Source organism: Lonchura striata, chromosome 25, assembly GCF_046129695.1.
Source record: "Lonchura striata isolate bLonStr1 chromosome 25, bLonStr1.mat, whole genome shotgun sequence".
Classification (NCBI taxonomy): domain Eukaryota; kingdom Metazoa; phylum Chordata; class Aves; order Passeriformes; family Estrildidae; genus Lonchura; species Lonchura striata.
The window spans coordinates 3779217-3802694 of NC_134627.1; the positions used below are offsets into that span (position 1 = coordinate 3779217).

General features: G+C 48.0%; 1 protein-coding gene and 1 long non-coding RNA gene across 2 annotated transcripts in view; both read left to right on the plus strand.

Moving 5' to 3' along the window:
• The window catches only part of LOC110480576 (M1-specific T cell receptor alpha chain-like), a 210733-nt gene that overhangs the window by 108440 nt on the left and 78815 nt on the right, over nt 1-23478 (plus strand). The gene's annotated exons all lie outside the window — the stretch shown is intronic.
• On the plus strand, nt 1250-2284 carry LOC144247456 (uncharacterized). The gene is made up of 3 exons (XR_013341164.1): nt 1250-1301; nt 1643-1759; nt 1843-2284. It is a non-coding gene; the product is annotated as an uncharacterized LOC144247456 (long non-coding RNA).

Sequence of the window (23478 nt, forward strand, 5' to 3'; positions counted from 1 at the left end):
AAGGAGAACAACTGGACTCTTGGAGTGGCATTCATAAAGTTCCCCTCTTGTTTGTAGGTCCATTATAAAATCAAGGGTTCACTTAGAAGCACGAGATTTGGCAAAAGGAAGTTGTGATCCTGTGGGATTAAATACCTTAAAAAATATGCCACTTATATCCGTTTCTGCTTTGACCTTTTGAAAGAACCAGCAAGAAAAAAAGACCACAAAATTGGTAGCCAATGGTAGAAATTACTCCCAGCTGGAGTACATGTGAATTTTTGTTCACTCAGCATTCGGGCAATCCCACAGTTAAATCAATCTTGTCCAAACCTTGCTTTCTCTTTACAGACATTCCAGAAACTTCTGTCCCTCAACTCATTGTGATGAAATCAGAGAAACTGAAAGAAGGGGGAAGCTCTGGGAAAGCAGCTTGCTTGGCAAGGAACTTCCTTACAAAGGACATCAGCTTGGAGATGCCTTCTCAGGAAGTTGTATATGAACAGAGCACATCCATTTGGACGTCAGAGGGGTTGTACAATGCAATTAAAGTGGTCAATGTGACAAAAGACACAGAGGTGACCTGCACGGCCAAATCCCACAACAGCACAAAAACAACACAGCCAGGTACAGTTTGGTGGCACAGCTGTCACTTGTTTCTGGAGACAGTGGCCTGTGGGGCTTTGTGATCTCCTTCTTGACAGCACTGCCCTGGGCAGCCAGCAGAAATGACACAGACATTGGGTACTTCAGCAGGGAGGGCTGAAAGATGCTTCAAAGCATCTGAAAGAAATGGCTTCAACTATTTATCTACCTTGACATAGTGTTTTGCGGAGAGAAGAAGGAAAACACAATCCATTTGTTCAAAATATGAATTTCCTTATGACAAAATATTTTACCCTGTAGCAGCAAACCTGCTGCAGTGCAAACTCGAACAGATTTTCTAAAACCTACACAAAGTTAAAGGTGGGGTGTGCTGTGAGGTTTTTTCCTAAATATGTTTTCTATTTTCTGTCATTATATTTTTACTCCTGAAGGTCTTTCATATAGTATAAAACCAATGCAGGAATTCTCCTGTTTCCTGCAACGGCATGGAGAAATTATCTCCTCCAGTTAATGTTGGAATTAATGACTGAGTATCGGAGCCCCAATTTTCCTCAGTTCCTAGAGGAAATGTCACCTGAAGATTTCTTTTATCCTGTATAAGAGCTGGATTTTGTTTAAAATGCCTTTTCTTTATCATACTACAGAAGAGGAGGCTGAAGAGCCCGTAACAGGGACCAGTGACAAGGTTTGCAACAGCACAGACCCCTCAGAACAAGGTGAGTTACCCAGACAGGATGTGAAGTTACATTGCTGCCTGGGGGATAAAGGCATGGAAATGTATTTTCTCCAGGGCAGAGGACTCAGAACACAATGCATTCAGCAGACACAAGCTGCTCTTCCAAGGTTGCTCCTGCAGTTACACACAAGCCCCAGGAAGCAAAAAGCAACAGAGACACACCCTGGGCTCCCCTGTTGTTGCCATATTCTCTATCGACTCTTCCTCTGCTGCTCTTCCTTTCCCTGAAACTGTCTCCTGTGGTTTTTCCCACTTTCTGCCAAGATCACAACATCAAAACCCAGACCATGATCTCTCCCCTCTTTTCTGGTCACTGAGCAGACCCTGAAGGGCAAAGAGTGAACATGCTGTCCATGGCTGTGCTGGGTTTGAGAGTCCTGCTGGCAAAGAGCATCGCCTTCAATGTCCTCATGAGTATCAAGTTGTTTCTTTTCTGAGGTAAGGGAGCTCACAGATGTCAAACACTGGTTCACAGGCCCAGTTTCATTAAATGTTCTTTAAACCTCCCTTTGCTCTTCCAGACATGGGGAATGAAGACAAGAGGAACCCAAAGAAGAACAGGAAAGAACGTGAACCAGCAGCACAAGGGGCTTGAACAAGCAGGGGCAGAGCTGCTGACAGAGACCACGCAGGACACAAGGCAGCACCTTCCCCTGAAGACACTGAATACTGTTCACTCCTGCCTGGCCAGCTGATTTACACTGAAGACCTTTAAGTGCTTTTGCTGTTTCCTCTCCTCTGCCAACTGAGGAGAGTGGATTTATCCTCATCCTCCTGCTGAGTAGTTCTCCCCACTCTTCTGGCATTTGCACACAAGTCTCCAACCTGCTTCAATAGCTTTGAAGACTCCAATGCTCACACTAGATAGATGGCCTTTTATAAGTACCTTTCCCAGGCGTGTTGTGTTACTGCCTGTGGAACTGGAGTAGCACTGCTGAGGGAATTCAAACACAGTAGCTGCCATTTGTAGCTTCTTCTTTTAGAAAGTGTCAATAACAAAAAGTGTCTATTGTAGATTAGAAAAGCTGTATATGATCTGAAGTGATTTAATTCAGCCAGATAATGTTCATTTCTTCATGAAGTCTGATTACTTCTGCAAAATGAATTGCACCAGCATTTTAGATTTCTGTAGTAGTGTCAGAAATAAAGTTTTAAGGCCACTATACTGTGAGTTTTCTCTGTTTTCTCTTCCGAACCAGAGATGGAAATTGATGAAACTCCCCTAAAGCCCACTGAGATCTGAAACACAGCTTTGATAATGCAGATTTCCTGGTGGCAGAATGTGTCTTTTGCAGGCTTTGTGCAGGGAAGGGTCTCTGGCACATTCAGGAGCTTCAGTAAGGAGAATCCTTCCTGAAGGTACGAGACAGGAAAACACTCATACCAGCAGAGAAGAAGCCCTGCCGTTGTTTTGCACTAAGGGAGAGGAGGAAGGGGCCACCAGAAAATAATTTGGTGTGGCTTGATGGAGTGATAATTTCCATAGCAACTCAGTTCTTACCTAAGAGAGCCCAGCCCACACCTTCCCCACCTCATGCCCCTCTCCCAAGCTACAGGCAGGATGCTGTGGTCACCATTTCTGACTCAGTTACACCAGGCAGCATTAACCCTCCCCTGCTTTTGACAACACAAGATAACCACATCCTGGCGGGGAAATAAGGCTTTGCTGTCCCTGCCTGAGTTCCTGCTGCCTTCAAGAGAGCCTCTGCACAGGACACAGCAAGGGGTGCTGCAGTGAGCCTGCTCAGCTCAGACCCTCAGGTCCTGCAGACACCCAGAGAAGAGCCCCAGCCCCTGCAGAAGCTCTGTAGAATTTGCATGGCAAATCCAGATCCAGTGAAATGCTCATGTACCGCACTCTACCACCAGACTGTCAGTCAGGGAGAGCCCTTCACCAGTATTTTTATCCTTATTTTGCAATAACACCCAGAATATTTTCCTCAAGCAAACCACACCTTTTCCCAGTCCCTCTGGTAGATTTATATTTTGATAATACTCTCTCAGACACAACGAGAGGAATCAGAAGGACAGTAGGGGAAGGTCATTGATTAATGCTCTTATAATCCCTCAGTCATAAAGTCTTGATGATGTCTGGGACTAGGATTGGATCCATCCACACCTCCTCTAGAAGGAGTTTCCTGTTGCTATCATGCCCAGGGCAGCGAGACCGCGGCAAACCCCGGTCCCTGGAGGGGACAGCTAGCCAGAAGGGTCCAGGGGGGCCGGGGAGGGACGGGGGACAGCAGCAAGTGACCCCTGAAAACCGCAGTTTACAAAGCAGCAGAGTCCTTTCTGCACCTCGTAACTTAAGGGGCGGGACTGCCTTTTGCAGCTCTGCCCCTTTCTTGCCCCCAGTCGCCACATCAATCTTTTAATTAAATTAATTCCAATTTGTTGTTCCTTTCCCTGATTCATCCATGTAGGAAAGCAGCAGGGAGGGTCGCTGTTGGGCTGTGCCACACTTTGCCAGTCTTTGTTAAACTTGCTTTTGCTGACACCTCTGGCAGTGAGTGTTTCATTGCCCTAAAGCCCTAATTTCATGAGAGGGCCCCAGACTGTCCCCACTAAGCAGTGGCTTTTCACTTTGCATTGGTAATGCAGAAAATGCAGCTTAGCAAAAGAGGAGAATAGAAGTGTTTCCAGTCCAGTAGTAACATTGTCGTGGTGTAGTTAATTGCACAAAAGGGTGACAATCTGCAGATCTGCCTCCTGGTGTCAGCTAAGTAGAGTTTTGTAGATAATGTGTGCTCCACATTAAAATAGCCTCTGTTCAAAGAAGCACAATTGAATGTGGAGTTTTCCTGAAATCAGAATAAATAATATTGTCCTAAAAGGGATACCATAATACCAAAAGAATGAAGGATGATTATAAGCAGAACCCTTTGGTACAATACATTATGACAGTGCTATCCTGTTCTCCTACAGATTAGTTTGTGTCCATGTTTGATTATTCTCATAGGGCCTTTGAATATCTCCAAGGGTTGAGCCACTGTCCCTGGAGACATTCAAAAGCCACCTGGACGTGGTCCTTGGCAAACAGCTCCAGACAGTCCTGCTAGAGCGGGGGAGACCAAGTCACCTCCAGATGTCCCTTCCAACATCAATCCTTCTGCATTTCTGTGACACCTTTCTCATAACTGGGGGATATGAGAATATGTTCAAAATTTCTTTATATACCTTCAGTCAGGGGTTTTGTTCACATTTGCCCAGGGGGAAAAGAACTGATGCTTCTTTCTAATGGACTGTTCCAGCACTCCAGGCCAGAGGAGATTCACATCTCAGCAGACTGAGAGCAGCACAAAAGATACACAAGAGATAATGAGCATTAATGAACATCAACTCCAAACATCAGCCCTGGCATGGTCAGAGACTCCTGGCCAGGGAAAAGATTGATAAGAGAAAAAAGAATGGGAAGCAAAATAACATGGAAGATGACAGCATCAATAGGAAACCAAATACTGCAAACTGTGTAATTTGGGAGCAATGGACATTCAACCAATGAATTTCCCGTGGTTTTGACTGTATAAGTACAAGAAAACTCTAGTGAAAACCTTGAGTGATGGAAGGATTTTCACTGCATGACCTGTGCAATGTGTGGATGAAATGATTTCTCTTGCCAGTTTTGGTCAGAATAGAGCAATGCCCTGATTCTCTAACACTAAAAATGGCTGTTGGATAGTTTTTGTTTTTCCCACAGTTTTTCCCAACCACCCACAATGGGATCTTCAATAAAATATTTAAAGAAATTTGAGGAAAATTTTCACCTCTCGTACATTTTCCTCCGCCTTGGTGAGTCTCACACATGGACTGTGGTACCTGACATCTGCCCTGCTGAGCAACTCAGGACATGGTGAGAGCTCTCCCCTGTGGCAGAGAACATTAAAGGCATCTTGAAAGAATAAACCTCTTTCCAAGAGGTTACTTCGGAAAGCATCATGAGGAACTTCAAGAGAATGGGCAATACCAATATAACTTATAGTATCACTGAACCCTTCTGTTTTCTTATACCACATTAAAAATACAATGTAATAATCATATTCCTGCTTCTGCTGGGCAAAATCTGTCCGATTTTGTGTCCCAAAATCCAAAAAATTTCCTGACAAAACTAGATCTAATGTAAACTGAAAACCATTAGGAATTTGGTGAATTACCTGACTGTAAGATAAGTTCTCTTTCTCCCTTTGCCTTATATTTCACTCAGAGTGTGTGGTCTGATCTGAAGTATTGGGAACCCGATCTTCCCATACAAAACTATTCAGGACTGGGGAGTGCAGAGCTCTTGAGAATGTCTGTCTTTCCAAAGCACACCTTTGAAAATAGATGTAAATTCCTGGACTTCTTTAGGGAGGGCTTTATTTGATTCCTGGCAATGCCAGAGCCTCCCATGATCAGGGCAATTTCTCATGTGTGACCTGAATGGAAACATAACCTGCAAGGAGACAGAGTAGAGACACCCCAGACTTCATTACATAGGCATATGTATCAGGCATTATGCACACATTATTTTATTTTGATAACAAATACTCACTGGCCATGGCTTGCTATTTCCTTGGGAGCACAGCAAGATCATCATTGGGACAATAAATTTCTCCAACATTTGACAGGGTTCAGATCCAGAGGCCGAGAGTTTCTGTCCTCTTCCCAATCCCCTTTTCAGTGCCCACAGCCCCACACAAGATCAGCATGGGGAGCACCTATGGCAGCAGGCACAGGGTTAGGCCCCACAGCCACAGGAACAGCCCAAGCAGCCTTGGCACCAGTGCCTGCACACCTGATACAACTACTGCCTAGATCAAGTTTGTTTCAAGCCCACTCTGGGCAGATCTGCTCTTACCTCAAGCCTTCATGCCCCACACTGGATGCCAAATAAGGCTGTTGTGGCTCAGGAATGGTATTTTAGTGTTTTAGGTATATTATTAGTGTTCCCACTGACCCACTCCAAAGCAAGCCTGAGGCTCTTTCACAGGATCACACAAAGTGGGATTATGGAGAGGGCTAAACAGAACAAGTGGGACCACCCTGTGTGAAATACAGCCAGGAGGGCACTAAGAGCTTCAAGTTCTGCTCCTCCTGCCCCACCTCTTCCCCTCTATGACTGTTGTCATAGGCAGAGGGAGGGACCAGCAGGGACTGGGCCTGGGAGCAGTGACAGAGGCCCACGCAGGGCAGCTGTGGGCAGAGCTGCTGTGCAGGCAGACAGAAGGTGGAGAGAGGCCACCCAGAGCGGGCCTGGCCATGTGGAGTGCCCTGTGCGTGGGCTTCTTGCCCATTGTAGGTAAGTGAAGGCAAGGGCTGATGGCCCCAGGAGCTGAGCGTGGCCCTGGGCTCTGTGGGGCTCAGGGCAGCTGTGCTGAGCTCCTGCAGCCAGACCTGAGCCCCGGCTCCAGCTGCCCAGCCATGCCTGGGCAGCACGGGCAGAGCAGCCCTGCTCCTCTTGTGCCTCTGAGCTGGGCACCTGCAGCCCAGCTGCCTCCTCTGCAGCCTGGGCACACGCAGGGCACCTCGTGCTGCACTCAGATCTCGGGGCCCAGCGCTTTGCCCTGGCACTGGACACTGCTCCTGGGCCACTGCGGCCCCTCTGGCACACAGCAGCTGCAGCATGGCAGCACAGGGCACAAGCCCCACTGCCTGGGACAGACCTTTGTCTTTGCTGTGCTCACCTCGAGCAGTTCATGGGACAGGAGAGTGGGTTCCTCACCATCCTGTCTTGGCAAGGACAAAGGAATTTCTCCCTCTTAGTTCAAATCCTTCTTGGTTCTTTGGGGAAAATCAGAAAAATCTTCCTGTGTGACAGGATAAAGGAGGGAGGGAAATGTGGTGTCTCCTGCCTTGTGAGCCTTGCTAGCCACCAGCACTGCCCATCTGTGTCAGCTGGCTTCAAAGAGCAGGATTTTGTCCTCCCACTGCTCCAGTGCCAGTCCAAAGCCCACCAGCATTGCCCTGACATTTGCTGAATCCTTCAGTGACTGTGCCTTGTTCTCGCTCTCTGCAGCATTCTCGCTCGCTGGTGCAGCCACCTTGGAGCAGGACCCCAGGGAAGTGACCGTGCAAGAGGGAAAAATGGTCTCCTTGCAGTGCAGAATGATAGGAGGTGTTATGAGCAGCTACTACATGTACTGGTTCCGTGAGGGTCCACGGGGCACTGAATGGATTTGCAAGGATGGTTATGCCTATGAAGGTTTCCAAGACCATTTTAATGGAAGACTGGAGAGCTCCAAGAACAGCTTTACACTGGAGATCCTGGCAGCAAAGCAAGGGGATGCAGGAACATATTACTGTAGAGCAAGATTCACCCTGGAGCCACTCTGCAGCAGAGTGAACCAAAAACCAACATATGGGGAAGACAGATCTCCCTGCATTTCCTCCTAGCAGCTGCACCCCAGAGCTCCTGTCAGGCAATGGCAGGTGCAGGAAACATCCCTCTGGCTTGGTGGCACTAAAAGGCACTGCAGGGAGGGCTGCTATTCAGGGCTGGTACCCTTTATGGTGCAGGAGGATCTGTCCTGGGGACTGCAGAGGCTGTCTGGGGAAGTGCAGGTTTAGTGCACGTTGCTTGGGCTCCTGTCCAGCACAGCCTCATTTCTCCTCTGTGCCTTGCCTTGCCCCTGAGCCTTCTTCCCTCAGGGACACAGCACAACTTTGGGAAGTTGGAATGCTGCTTTTAGAGCACATTTACAGCATTCTACACTAAGATAAAGGGTCTTACTGGGTGATGAGAGAGTGGATGTTGTGCATTCTTCATTCCGTTGTGCTTTCAACACTGACTTTACAGGAAACCTTCTGGACAAAGCCTTTTAATATGGCGTAGAGAAGGGCTCAGTGACATGGACTCTGCAAGGGTACATCTTCCAGCCTCTCCCCTTGGCCTGTGGGAAATAAAATTCCTGAAGGCTGATCTGGCTGCTGAAGCTTGAGGTGAATAAAGCATTCAGGACCTCAGCCCTGTCCCATATCCTGTGTCACCTGGTCCCCATCTCATTCAGCAGTGGGCCTACGTTTCCCCAGACTCGTTTGTCCATGCATGCTCCTGGCATGTGTTCCTGACTCCTTCCTCACTGGGGAGGAATCCTCTTCAGCTCAGCACTGCTGGGGCTGGGGACCAGTGTGTCCCCTGCTGGGCTGCCAAGCCTGGGAAGGACATGGACAGAGGAGAACAAATGCAAGGAAGGGTCATGAACACAAGGAAGGGAACAGCTGACATGTAAGGGGAGCCTGGGAGATCTGGGTTGCTTTAGTGTGCATAAGAAAATGTTGAAGGGGATTTGACACTGTGTGGAAATACCTGAGACTCTGTAAGTTCCATTCTTGAGGACATTCCGAAATGAACAGGACAAGGTTGTGGGCACCTCCTCCACCTGACCCCATCAGGCAGCTCAGCCCTACACAGCTGCTCCCTCAGTCCCCCTCACTGAGAAAATGTGTGTTTTGACAGAAAGAGACTTGGATAAACAAAGCAAAATCAGCACACAAAAACCAAGCAACATCAAGAATTAATTCCTGACTTCCCACTCTCACAGAGGAGCAGCAAAGCTGACTCCTCTTCTGCTCCCCTTTCCTTATGCCTTTTCTGGCTCTCCACAAAGAACAGCACCAGGTCTGATGGCCACACTGAACCTTTATGAGAGAGCTTGGGAGCCTGTACCTGTGCCTGCAGCCTTACAGAACCACAACACACCCTAGGTTCTGACAGAAGAACACACACCACAAATACAGGAAACAACAGAAATACAGAAAACCAACTCATACTGAATAGCTCTTCTCATTCCTCTCATTTCCCCAACCCAAATTTCCTTTGTATCATTTTCAAGTTTCCCTGGTTCCTTTTCAGCTTTGAAACTTGCAGCCTGAAGGGGACGCAGGGTTGTCCTCAACACTCCTGTTGCACAAGTTACTTCTGGAAGTCCTCAGTGACAAAAGCTACAAAAGGAAAGGGCTAGCTCCAATATTTTCCTGCTTAAAAGAAGGAACAGTGCCTGAGACTGGGAGCTCTGACCTCAGGGCTGCTTTGTCCTGATCACCCACCTCCAGGCAGCTCTTCCCAGCTCAGAATACCCCATAACAAGAAGAGATCAGGAGATGATTTATTTTTCAAAGAAACCAGACACTGAACCATGTCCAGAAGTGGAGCCAGCCAGAATCCTGGACACATTCCAGCCCCTGCATGGGGCCTGAGTTTCAAAGAATGAACTTTTCTGTGCTACTGACCACTTTACTGTACCACCTGCATGGGACCAGGGTATAGGGATCCAGCACAGGACAAGCACTCAGGGATTATGTGAGCAAGAGTCACTGATCAGGCACCGTTCAGACCTGCTTTTCTCTGCAGCAGGATCTGCCCTGGACTAGGCGAGAGCACAGCCTGTAACTTGGGCAAAATATAAAAGAATACATTCCCTTCATGATTCTCTGCTCAGCATCCTTGTGTCCCTGCTCAGGGGACAAACAACTGACTGAGGTGATAAACTCAGCTTTCTCCTTGGTCCATATCAGCTGCAGAGACATGAGTGTGCCTGAGAGGCTTTCACAGGATCACAGAAGGGGTGAGTTTTGAAGATGCATCAGTTATACAAAGAGGACTTCAGAGCAACATGGGGACAGACTCTTTTACGCAGCCTGAAGTGACTGGATAAAGTGTAAGAGTGTGACACAAAAAGAAGGTAGATGCAAAAAGGCCACAAAGAAGAAATTGTTTAAATTTCATGAAGTGTGATGGTAAAGATGGTCCTGAGAAATTTTATCTGCTCCAAACCTGAAAAGAGACTGGGCAGGGCTTGAGCAGCCTGATCAAATTGCAGATATCTGTGATCACAGACAGAGGGCTGAACTAGAAGACTTTTAAATTTCACTTCCAACCTAAATTATTCTGTGGTTTAAACCTCTCTGTATTTCTATACATTGATGAGGGACTATCTCCCCCTCCCCAGCCTCAGGTTTTCTTCTCTCCATGAACAAGTCCCAGCTCTCTCAGCCCTTCCTCATGCAAGAAGATTTCCAGTGCTATTATCATCTTCATGTCCCTTCAGTGGTATCTCTCCATGTCTTTGGCTGGAAATGCAACATGTGGCTGGGGGTGTGTATTTTATTGCCATCTCTTAGAAGTGGGACACTTGTCTTCTGTTAACTGGGCCACCTGTTAAAACCAGGTAGGGCAGTTTTCTTTATCTCTTCCAACAACCAATCTGCCCTCCAGGAGATATCTTCTCTTAATGGGCCAATGACATTATGCAATTTTATCAGCCATGTAGTGACACTTTACGGAGCGTCACTGCATGGCTGATGAAATTACATCATCTCATTGGGAGATGCTCCACACAGGGGGAGGAGTCAAGCATTCCTACCTGGTTACAATCTGACACTGACAACATCACAGCAGCCCCGGATCCCAGGGACATTCTGTGCTACAAAGGTGAATTTCTGGGTGCATTGTCCACGAATCGCTCGGGTCCCTTTGGCAGAACGCGCCCTCCAAGTGCCCAGCGCTTCTCTGTGTGCGTGGCCCAGCCCTGGCCAGCACTGCTCACGCCCCTTGTCCCTTGTCCCGGGCCCGGGGCGGTGTGCCGGGGCGGGCGGAGGCACCGGCGCTGCCCCGGCGAGGCGGGGCCGGGCGGCAGCAGCCCGAGCGCAGCTCCGCTCGGCTCCTGTGCGGCTGCCGCGGGGCCGGGGCCGGCAGCGATGTTGGCCAGGCCAGGGCCGGGGCTGCTGCCCTAGGCCTTGTGTGGTATTCACATGTCCTCTGAACAGAGACTTAGCTTTCTCAGGATTTTTCCTGAGACAAGCTGTGAGAGAAGCAGAGAAAAGAATGATCAAACCAATTATTATCTCGTTTGCTGCTCCTGTGTTTGTGCACATGTGGAATGTGTTATGGAGATTGCTTACCCAACGTGATTTTTTGATTGGATTCTGGTGATGGTGTTTTGGATCAATTGATCCATTAGGTCACAGTGTGTTGGGACTCTTGGCAGAGAGGGTAATGGGTGTTTCTAGTTAGTAGTGATATAGTTCTCATTAGTGTAATACAGTGTACTAGTGTTTTAGTATAATATAGTATAATAAAGTAATTAATTAGCCTTCTGATATCATGGAGTTCTGCACATCATTTTCCTCATTGGGCATAGCATTTTATTATTGCCTTGGCATTGTGGCTGGCAGGTGAGAGCCCGGCGGAGAGGGCAGCAAGCCTGGGCCGGGGGAATGAGGGACAGGGACAGGCTGGAGCAGGAGCATCAAGAGGGACAGGGACAAGAACAGAGCCTGGGGAAAGGACAGGAGCAGAGGTAGGGCAGGGAACATGGGCAAAGGCTGGGGCAGACTCAGAGACAGGGGCTGTGGGCTGGGGCTGGCAGCTGTGGCTGTGCTGGGCTGTGGGTACCAGGGCACCAGGACAACACCCTCTGTTTGTGGTTGCACCCTGCCAGATTCCTGCATTCTCCCTCCTGAGGGCTCTGGGCACAGCTGAGGCTGCAGGAGGCCAGTGGAGGGCTGTGAGTGCCCGGGGACTCCATCACCCTCTCCTGCCGCGGCTCTGGCTTCACCTTTGATCATTATATTTAGTGGTACCATCAGTCACCTGAAAGCTGCCCAGAGTGGGTGTCTCTTATCGGCACCGCTTCCTCCATCAATAAAAGCACACCTGCAGTGGTGGGTCGAGCCTTGGTGTCCAGAGACAATTCCCCGCCTGAGTCATTGTTGTCCCTGTTGTCCCTGGGCCCCTGGGACTCTCCCCGGTATTTCTGTGCCATTTGACATGGGGACAGGAAATCCAGCAGTGCTTTAACACAAACCTGGCACATAGTCTATGAGAGTTTGGGATGGAGAATTCTGGGGTAGCTCAGGGCTGTTCCCAAGGAATCCAGGGCCATCACTGTGCACTCCAGCTGGTTCTGTCCCATTGATCAGAGCTCCTTTCACCACAATGGAATATGGCCTATCCAAAATCCCAAGTACAGTGTTTTATTCTGTAGCAGTGGTTCCAAGGGCTTCTCTCACCCACCACCTTGGTCTCTCTTCCTGGCTCAAGCCCCACTCTGCCTTACCTTGATTTCCTTCTTAACTGGGGCACTTGAATTTCCTCAGCATTTTCCTCAGCTGGCAACTTTGCCAGCTTCCTGTGACCCTTTTGGAGGCCATCTCCTTGCACCAGTGAGAGCAAAGCAGTGATGCAATGGCCTGCTTTTCTTTCAGATGCATTTCAAGGTGATGAGATCCAAGCAACAAGCTGTGCAGTGTGGTGGCCAGCAGGGAGCACTGGGACCCTCCATTGCACTTACGGCTCCAATGCCCCTTATATTTACATGGCCTGGTGTTGGCAGTGTCCTGGTGAACCCCTGCAGTACCTGCTGCAGTGCCAGGGCTGTGGAGTCTCCTACAGCCACACAGCCCTTTTTGCCCACAGGAGGTTTTCTTGCTGGGCTGATGAGAGCTCTGGGACACTGACCTCAGCGGGCTGGAGCTGGGGGATAGTGCACTCTATTACTGCTCTCTGGAGGGACTCCAGTGAGAGACACTTGGGGTGTACCTGAATTTCATCAGCTTCCTCCCCTTCCTCCCCTCCTGCATGCTCACAGGGGTCCTATGCAAGGGGAGAGTCAGTGAGCAGGCTATGACTAGGGTCAGGGAAATGGGGTCTCATTGGTCCTGGGTGCTCTTGGGAACTAGTGGAAGGCAGGGGAGAGAGAAAACAGGACTTTTTCCATTTAAAGGAAGCTGTGATGACTGTCTAGTCCAATTGCTGAATCACTTTCATGGCTGAACAAAAGCTGCAACATGTTTCAAAAGACATTGTCCAAACATTTTTTAAACACTGACAGGCTTGGGGCATTGACCCTAGGATGCCTGTGTCAATGTTTCACTACTCTCTCAAGTAAGGAAATGCTTCCTAATATCCAGCCTCTTGACCATTGCCACACAACCTCACTGTGTACCAGGAGAACATCCCTCTCCACTTCCCCTCCTAGAGAGACTAAGAGAAGGATGAAGGCCTTGGCTTCCTTTCTTTCAGACTAGAGAAATCCTACCTGGCTGTGCATGCATCTACTTCATTTCCCTGTCTCAAGCCCCCATTCTCAGTGGGCTTCTCTATCCTCTCCATCTCCTTTTTCCAGCCCTGTCCTTATAATGCCCACCAAAGGCACCATGCCCAAGTACCCCGGGAAAGAAGGAGGAGGGTAAGGATGGAGACAGTCTCTGCATGAAGGATGTGGAGTGGGGCAATGCTCCCCAGATGGGTGGTGGCAGTCAGGACAATGCCACTGCCAGGGCTCAGAGCTGTCACCTCCTGTGGCCACAGGGAGAACCCTGGGTTCCTGCTGAGCAGGAGGACACAGGGCAGGGAGTGTCCTGGCTCTGCTGAGCATCCTGGTCCCTGCAGAGTCCTGGGCTGCCTTTGCTGCAGAACAGGGGTCGGGGAGGGCTTTGACAGGAGGAGGCAGCTGGAGAAGTGCCATCACTGGGTGCTGGGCCAGAGTGCAGGGAGAAGGGTGAGGAGCACTTGGGATTAGGGGTGCCTTGGCCAAGCCGAGCTGAGATCCTGGGGCATCCCATGTGGGAGCAGCAGCTCAGCAGAGCCAGGGCCAGGGGGCCAGGGGAAGGACAAGCTGACGGACACCTTGGTCAGCTCCAAAGTCCCAGCAGCAGCCAGCAAGACTTCCTGGGAGAAAGGCCAGGACGGTCCCTCAGAAACAGGACACCTTTAGCCTACCACAGTGCTTTCTGCCCAACAAAGAGTCTGTTACTGGTCCACACAGGGGGAGAAACACTCAGGAGGGCACTGAGAGCTTCAAGTTCTGCTCCTCCTGCCCCACCTCTCCCCCTCTATGACTGTTGTCATAGGCAGAGGGAGGGACCAGCAGGGACTGGGCCTGGGAGCAGTGACAGAGGCCCACGCAGGGCAGCTGTGGGCAGAGCTGCTGTGCAGGCAGACAGAAGGTGCAGAGAGGCCACCCAGAGCGGGCCTGGCCATGTGGAGTGCCCTGTGCGTGGGCTTCTTGCCCATTGTAGGTAAGTGAAGGCAAGGGCTGATGGCCCCAGGAGCTGAGCGTGGCCCTGGGCTCTGTGGGGCTCAGGGCAGCTGTGCTGAGCTCCTGCAGCCAGACCTGAGCCCCGGCTCCAGCTGCCCAGCCATGCCTGGGCAGCACGGGCAGAGCAGCCCTGCTCCTCTTGTGCCTCTGAGCTGGGCACCTGCAGCCCAGCTGCCTCCTCTGCAGCCTGGGCACACGCAGGGCACCTCGTGCTGCACTCAGATCTCGGGGCCCAGCGCTTTGCCCTGGCACTGGACACTGCTCCTGGGCCACTGCGGCCCCTCTGGCACACAGCAGCTGCAGCATGGCAGCACAGGGCACAAGCCCCACTGCCTGGGACAGACCTTTGTCTTTGCTGTGCTCACCTCGAGCAGTTCATGGGACAGGAGAGTGGGTTCCTCACCATCCTGTCTTGGCAAGGACAAAGGAATTTCTCCCTCTTAGTGCAAATCCTTCTTGGTTCTTTGGGGAAAATCAGAAAAAGCATCCTGCGTGACAGGATAAAGGAGGGAGGGAAATGTGGTGTCTCCTGCCTTGTGAGCCTTGCTAGCCACCAGCACTGCCCATCTGTGTCAGCTGGCTTCAAAGAGCAGGATTTTGTCCTCCCACTGCTCCAGTGCCAGACCAAAGCCCACCAGCATTGCCCTGACCTTTGCTGAATCCTTCAGTGACTGTGCCTTGTTCTCGCTCTCTGCAGCATTCTCGCTCGCTGGTGCAGCCACCTTGGAGCAGGACCCCAGGGAAGTGACCGTGCAAGAGGGAAAAATGGTCACCTTGCAGTGCAGAATGAGTGGGGATTCTATGAGGTACTACACCATGTCATGGTACCGTCAGGGCCCAACTGGCTCTCAGGAATGGATTTACAAGGAGGATGGTACCTATGGAGAAGGTTTTAAAGACCGCTTTAAGATAAAAGAGTTGAAGCTCAAAAACAGCTTCACACTGCAGATCCTGGCAGCAAAGCAAGGGGATGCAGCAACGTATTACTGTAGAGCAAGAATCACCCTGGAGCCACTCTTCAGCAGAGTGAACCAAAAACCAACATATGGGGAAGACAGATCTCCCTACATTTCCTCCTAGCAGCTGCACCCCAGAGCTCCTGTCAGGCAATGGCAGGTGCAGGAAACATCCCTCTGGCTTGGTGGCACTAAAAGGCACTGCAGGGAGGGCTGCTATTCAGGGCTGGTACCATTTATGGTGCAGGAGGATCTGTCCTGGGAACTGCAGAGGCTGTCTGGGGAAGTGCAGGTTTAGTGCACGTTGCCTGGGCTGCTGTCCAGCACAGCCTCATTTCTCCTCTGTGCCTTGGCTGCAGAGCCATGGGATGATGGAGATGTGTTGCTGTAGCTTCCAGAGCTGTGCTGGATGCAGCCAGGCTGTTTAGGAAAGCCAGATCAGCAGGGATGGCATTGCTCTACAGGGTGGCTGCTACAGAGCACGTGTCCACGAAGAAGGAGTTGAGAAGGTGTGGTAAGTTGACGTTGGTTGTCCTCCAGGGACTAAGCAAGCTGCTGTGTCAGTGCCCCTCCTTTACTGGACAGGATGGAAAATATGCAATTAATGTTTTATGGTCCAGATTAGGACATGGAGATGTCCCAGCAGTGCCATCATGTGCAAACACATTGACATGGGGAAAGGAATTTACATTATTGCTAACCAAATAAATATAGGTTAATGAGAAATAAGAACAAATAATGAAATATCTCCTGCACCTGATCACTGCACAGGAATGGGGAATGTGGTTTACAATCACTTCAAAACCTGTTTTCTTTGCATTTCTTCCTTCTCATTCTCTTCCTCTCCTTCAGTGTGGAGTCCAACCCACAGATGACATTTCTCCAGGAACCTCTCCAGTGCAGGTTCTTCTCTCTGACTGCAGTTCCTCACAAACTCCTCCAGCACAGTGAGTCTTTTCCACGGGGTGCAGCCCTTCAGGAACAGACCGTGGCACTCTGGCTCCCCTGTGGGACACAGGTCCTGCCAGAAAACCTCTTCTGGCTTGGGCTACTCACTCCATGGGACCTCAGCTCCTGTCAGGAGTCTGCTCCAATGGGAGCTCTCCATGGAGTCACAGATTTTTTCAGGCCATGTCCTCTTGCTCCTGTGTGGGGTTCTGCTCTGTCTGCATAGTCAATATTTGCTCCACCACCTATGCCCCACCAGCTGAGAGGGACAAACCTTGGTTTTCAACCTTGGGCATCTGGGGAGTATCTTCTCTGGTCTCTGCAGCACCTCCCAGCCCTTTTTCCTAAACCTCCTCCTTGCTAATTGCAATACTGATGCTTAGAAGAATGCGTCCTGCCTGAGACTATGAGATTTTACCTCAGCATTTGTTGTTCTGAAGACTACGCCAGCTCTTCCCAGCTCAGAATACCCTGGAGTAAAGGCAAGACACAAAAAGGGTGACTGCTCAGCTCCTCTGGGGCTCCCATGGAGCCTCAGATATGGCCAGGCAGGAGCTCAGCCCCGAAGGGGAGAGGGACAGGCAGGGACAGAGACTGGAGAAGGGACAGGAGAAAGGCGAGGAGTACAGTTAATATTTGTCATATTAGCTGGAATGGGACTGTGTTTTGAATCAGTGCTGGAAAGAGTGTGTGTAATTTGGGGATGTTTGAATTATTGCTGAGCAGTGCTTACATAGAGTCAAGGTCTCTTCTGCTCCTCACTCCACCCACCAGTGAGTAGCTGAAGGTACACAAAATCTGGGAGAGAACACAGCTGGTTCAGGTGACCCCAGCTGACCAAAGGGGGATTCCAGGCCACAGGACATCATGTTCAGCATATAAAGATAGGGAAGAAGAAGGAGAGGAGGGATATTGAGTGATGGCATTTGTATTTCCATGTAACCATTTAGCATGATGGAGCTCTGCTCTTCTGGAAGATTTTGAACTCTTGGCTGTGGAAGTAGTTGATGAATTCCTTGCTTTGCTTTGCTCACACATGCAGTGTTTGCTTTATTTTTTAAAGTCTTGAGTTACTTGTTAAACCTATGAATTTTCTCATTTTTACCCTTCCAATTCTCTCCCCAGTTCAATGAGGGGGCAAAGGAGGAAGCAGCCATGTGGTGCTTAGTTACCATCAGCGGTTAAACTGTAACAAAGAAACACAATGGGTACTGAATGAGCTGCAGTTTCAGCATGGAAAGGCAGAATTTAACCACATTTGGATACTTCACGATGTTTTACGGAGCCTTGCAGTAACATTGCAGTAACACATAACAATAGTCAATTAATTGTATCTGAGGAAAGAGCAGCACTGCACCAGGAACTGCACTGCTAAGCTGGACTTTCCCAGGACATGATGAAAAACTTCCCCGCAATCCTAGAGTTGGCTCCATGTGAAGAAACATAGGTGGTGTTCTTCTGAGCACTGTGCATTCATTTCTTTCTTTAGAAGTGTAGGCTCTCATGGAAGACATAAGGAGACCTGTGCAAATGCATCCATGGGCTTGTTCTTGAGCGTGGTGCCTGAGACATCCCATACAGGAGCTACAGATGGCAGTTCTCCCCAGGCTTCTCCACAATTCCCACCTTTGTCTCTGTCATGAGAAAGCAGGAGGCTTCCTCAACCCTTAGCGTGGGGAGATTTACTTGACCCCTAGCGTTTAATTGGTCTGCCAGTGCCCCAGAAAAGCTGACCCTTGTGCCCAACCACTCTGTGAGTGTCCTATTAGGGTGGCCCTGCACAGGACCATCCTGCTGGATTGGAGGGCAGCTCAACTGACTCAGTCAGGGAAACACCATCAGTCAGGGAGACCCCTCAGCAGGTCTTCCCCATTATTCTGGAATGTGTTTGCTGCTGGTGGTGACTGCCAGTGCTCAGGAAGGATCTACACCAACAATTTCAGAATAACACTCCTGGAAGCCCAGGACCCCTGAGGGAGCATCCCCCACTGCTTTTGGGAGGCCAGCTGCCTCTGCCCAGCTCTGTTTTCTGCTGCTGCTTAAGCCTTTTTGTTATACTTTAACTCTACACCCTGTGTCCACCCAGCCCCTGTGGCTCCTGCCACAACTTCAGAGATTTTGCTACATTTTATTTGCCACCCAGGTATGCTCACCTCTCAAGTTCCAGCTCGTCATTCTGAGGCTCCTGCTGCAGCCCATGTTGCCACCTGTACCACTACTGAGACTGGCTCCTCCCCATGAGTGCCTGCAGCCACGAGAGGCTGGGACTGGGTGTCTGGTTCTGTTTGCTGCTGCTGCTGTTGTTGTTTCCCTTGTTATACATATATTTATCAGTAAAGGTCTGTTATTCCTTTTCCCATATCTTTGTCTGAAAGACCCACGTGATAAATGGATGTGATTCATGTTGAATTAGTTGTACTTATATCAGTAGTTTTCAAAAATAACTGGAAAAGTATATGTGATTAGTGTTATGAAGCAGATGGGTTTCTTTAAGAATACATGTGGAAAGCAGCATGCAGGAGTTGGATTTGGCCTTGGGAATGGATGAAGTCAGGAAGTGACACCCAAACCAAAACTGGCATCAACTGAAGTTAGACAACAACTCCCAGAGCAGGATCGACCTTGAATATGAATAAAATTGGGACTATTCCAGATAGGGAACCTGAAATAGTGTTCTTATCTATGAAATAATAAGGCTCAATTGGAACATAATTCATCAAGCTCAATGTGCATGTGCAACCTGCCAGGTCATTCAGAGGACAGCAAGGAAGACCTTCAGCCTTCTTCCAAGAAGACACCCAAAGACACAAGAAGACCCCCTAGCAACAATGAGAACATGCACTGTGCCGTAGAGTGACGTAGATTTCAAGAATCAAAAATGGGAGGAGATTTATGGGAATTATTGATGAATACGTATTAACATACAGTATAAAAGTTGTGCTTGGATTCTTTTGCCCCTTGTATGGGTGGCAGAGTGAGAACCTCTCCCCATACCCCCAGGAGTTTCACTTATGCTTTACCTGAACCATTGCCAAATTACTCTTTGTAACCACTTCATTATATCTGATTGCATTATTATTTTATACCCCAATTAAAAATTGCTGCTAAATTTCAATCTTGTGTTTATGAAATTGGACATTTGGGACCTCATGCATAACACCCATAATTTCAAAGTTATAATAATTTCAAGGGAAGGGGGAATATTTTTCCATTCCAAGTGAGGTTCTCACCTCCCATGGCAGACAGCTGTCTTTCAAACCAGGACACCACTCCAGGACATTGATGGCAAAAAGAAAGTCAGAACTGAGCTTTGAAAGCAAAGAAATGCCAGCATGTGTGGCTTGTGGGTGGCTGTGAGCACAGGTGTCTCTCGGCGGCCTCTCAAATGGAAAGGGGCTGTTTAACGGCCTGGGAGATGTCAGTGAGGTGCAGGGTGAGGTCTCACTGCTCTGGGAAGATTTGCCAGGCAGGGCAGGGGATGTGAGAAGCACCTGTGTGTGCCCAGGTCTGGTGCAGGAGAGGTTTAAGACTTGTTCTCTTTTTCATGCCAAGGGTTGAACTGACTGGAAACATCACGTTAGCACACTCCCCACCTTTCCTGCAGGACTCAAGCAACAAGGAAGAGAAAAAAAAAACAACTAAAGGGAACAGAAGATGAACCAATTACCCTGTTACCAATGGGAAATAGTAGCATTGCTGTTACAATCACTGATTAAAAATGAGAAACACATCTCTATACTAGGGAACAACAATAATACAAATAGGATGAAATCATGCTATTTGCTTTTTGGGGCTTAGAACTGCATCTGCGGATTAAGAAAATGCTTCGCAATTCCAGGGTATCATTATTAAAAATTATTAAATTAAGATAAAACTCAAATTAAAAGCCAACTTCAGTCAACTATAACCAGACATTCCCCACCTAGAAACTCATTGAAAAGCACATACAAATAAATCAAAACTCCGAACAGTGGCCAACTCAGTGGTCAAATAATCAGTTCACAAGATTAAAAAAATTTAAGGGGAAAAAAATGCTGATCTAATTGAGACAAAACTCATATGACCCTTATAAAAATGGAACTCAAGTGTTGCAGAAGATAGATAAATATGATTATTCATAAATAATACAGCCAGGATGAGAACAGTTCTCCCAGCTAGTCGAACAATGCCCCTGCCTACAGATGGGTCCAGGGGTCAAGTGGACTGTTCCATCTCACCCCCAAAATGTATGGTTCACCCCACACCTCTGTCCCTCCCCTAAAATATCAAGTGCCTGTAACCCCACTGGCCCAAGCCTTGCTCCAGCCCACCTTGAAGCCCCTTGAAAAGGGGGCTTCAAGGGGCCGGACATCCTCTTGGAAATTCCCCTCTCTTGGAACTTCCCCTCTTCTAGAGCATCCTTTTGTCTCTCCCCTCCCCCACCTCCTTAAGCCTCACCACGCGCTGCATCTGGCAGCTCAAGGCAGGACCTTTCTGAATCCCCAATAAACCTCATTCCCCAAGAGCAACTTTCAGAGATCTCTTGTCTTCATTTACCCACACCATCCTGGAAGAGAAGACCCCGCCACACTAAAGTAAGAAATACTAAAAATAAATAGCTGAGTAAATAAGCATCTTTAGGTCATTAATACAAAGAGAGTCAATGAAAGCCCCATCAGCTGAATCAAAATATCTTCTGAAAAATTTCTAAACATGGACAGACCTTTTTCTTTGGCATGCAAATAGGCTTCAGGGACAGACGTGCTTGAAGGTCCAGAAGGGCTTCGGGAATACAGACTGAAAATAGAAAGTTATTAAGCTTAAGTGACTTCGCCCCAGATACAAATCAGGGCAATACTTTAATGACATTAATACTAACTGCTCAATCTGACAAAAAAAGCAAGGATGATAATGATATTTTTAGTTTAGGGAATCCTCTGGAAAAGTGTTAGATGTTCAGAAGTAGAGCAGTGTAGAGGGACAGGAAAACAAAATGCAACACTACAAAGACATGAAAGAGGAAACATCACCTGGCACTGAAAAACCCTCAAATGTTTTTGTAGAACTGTCTAGCACAGTGTGAACTACTTACCACAGTGATTGAAAACAACTGAACCACCACACACAAACTGTCTCCCTCCCTTCTCTTGAAGGAGGAAACACAGTGGCTTTACCTCATCTCTTTTTCCTCAGAAAACTGTGCACATAGACAAATTTGATTCCCAGAATTACTCAAATATCTGAAAAACTCTCCTATTTTTCCAAGACCAATTTCCTCACCATTCAGCCTAAGATCTTGGATTTCAGACATTTGATAGCAGCTCCAGTTGAACAAGTGGGCAGGAACCTTCTGTGTTTAGATACTTCCATTTAAAATCATCATTGTGTTCTTTTCTTTATCTTAGAGCACAGAGAAACATTTTGGTAATAGCAAAGATTCTTTTAATTTCAGATCCAACAATGGCCTTCTTGATCCTCACTCCCAAGGTTTCAGTGCCCTTACACAACAAACTACAAGAATTTACCTTCTTTCTCCTCTGACCTAAAACACGATAAAGACTTTCTAAGGTACTAAATTACTCCCAGGAACCAATTCTAAGAGGCCAGAGGGCATATTCCTCCTGCTTCTGAGCACTGAAATGAGGGGGGAAAAGGGGAGAGCTTTCAGCAAGTCAGAAGAATTTTCAGAAATGCTTTGAAAAAAAAATAAAAAAAAAAAACCCTGATAATTTTCCTGCCTTCTATCCAGCTTATCTCCCTCAGACTTTTCAGAGGGGCCATGTAATCCCCAAGTTCTCATATACAACTCAAGATTTCAGTTACTATTTTAAATCAATCCTTGAAAACCATATGGTGGTTCTTCATGTGGTACATTGGATCTCAAACCACTGAAGTCATGTGACTGCCTGTATAATCCAAAATTCTTTGTAGTGGAACAGAGACAGTTTTTGCTATGAAATACCTCATTGTGCATGGGGGGCTGGGGGTACCACAACGATACAAACAGCATAGGGACCAGTATAAAAACCCAAAGAAGGAAAAAAGGTGAGATATTTTGGAAAAGAAAGGAGATGAGTGACTCTAGTGATTAAGAGGAGAAGTACAACATCCTTTATATATTTCCTTTTATCCAGGATACAGAAATGAGCTCATGAAGGTTCTAAAAGGTGGAAGAAAGGGAGAAGTTAGAAATTCTATACTCAATCAAGCTAACTGAAATCATTGAACGAATCAAGTAATTTTTTCCCCTTTCTAGTTTACAAAGTAAATGTACTTCTGGACCCTCTCATCGACTTGCGCTTATGGATAATTAGGCCAACTTGATTTACAAGTCCATCTCTTGATTTACAAGTTTGAACACCATGAAGAAAGAGTGATTTATTGGAATAAGTCTTAGCAGTGTGACGACAGCAACTGGACCTGGAACGATTCTCACCGTTGTGCCAAGTAAGTGACATTTCTTTATTTCTAAAAATTCATTTAAATTTAAGGTGGAAGTGGACAAATGAATTTTAAGGTTTGGGTTCACTGAAAGAATTTTCAGCTGCAATAATCCCTTGAATGCACTTGCTCTCCAGCCAGGCTTTGCAGCCCAACCTTCAGCTTGGAGCTGCTCAGGAAGGTTTCCCAGGAACAACTGGGCTGACTCTGCATAGCACCATTATTCCATGATCCCCAAACAGCAGGAGGGCACTGTTTAGCATGTGATGGCTGATTCCCACTTTGGGCAGCACTCTGGCCCAAATTTACTGTGCAGTGTCCAATTCTCCAGTGGACTTGCACTGACTGGCTTTGGGCAGGAATGCAGAGCTCAGTGTGAAGAGCTCACAGTGCTGAGGAGCTTTGAGACAGATCTGTAACTGCCTGCTTTGAGAAGTTCTGCTTTGACACTGGCACCACACTGACAGTGTCCCCAGGTTAGGAATTCCACTGCCATAGGGCCAGAGCAGGAAGGAGGTTAAATAGCCTTAGGCTTAAATTCTCACCAAGTGCCTCATATCCAAGAGCTCCTGGAATGAAAGACAGTTGTCTGCCAGATTGTGTGGGTTCTGAAAAGCCCAATGTGGGGAGTAGGGATTATAAGAAGCCTTAGTTATTCCTATTTTTATTTAAAATTCCATGATGTACAAAATAGGTGTATGTCACCACAATCTTTTCTATGGGTGTATGAATATTAGGGCAGCAGAAGGGTTTTTGATGTTGATCTGTGTTAGCTTAAAGATCCAGGTTCATCCCTTAGGATTGTTGCTGTGCTTTC